Source organism: Epinephelus fuscoguttatus, linkage group LG3 (genome assembly GCF_011397635.1).
Source record: "Epinephelus fuscoguttatus linkage group LG3, E.fuscoguttatus.final_Chr_v1".
Taxonomy (NCBI): Eukaryota; Metazoa; Chordata; class Actinopteri; order Perciformes; family Serranidae; genus Epinephelus; species Epinephelus fuscoguttatus.
The window spans coordinates 13,752,480-13,752,719 of NC_064754.1; positions in this window are offsets into that span (position 1 = coordinate 13,752,480).

The following is a 240-nucleotide window of genomic DNA, read 5'->3' on the forward strand; positions in this document are numbered from 1 at the left end:
CTACTACCACTGTGTGCTCTCCTTGTTATTGTGATTGCAGGGAAATAAACTGCACCTTGACATGGTGCTGGGGCAAGGCTGGACACAGATGGGACGTGCGACAATTTTGGACGAAAAAAACTGACTCAGTGTGCAAAGGCCTTTAAAGTGCTTGTTTACGCCACAGATTGTTGTTATGAGTGTCTGACAACATTACAAATATGACTCTTTGGAGAAGTAAATTTTTTTTTCTCGTGCCTT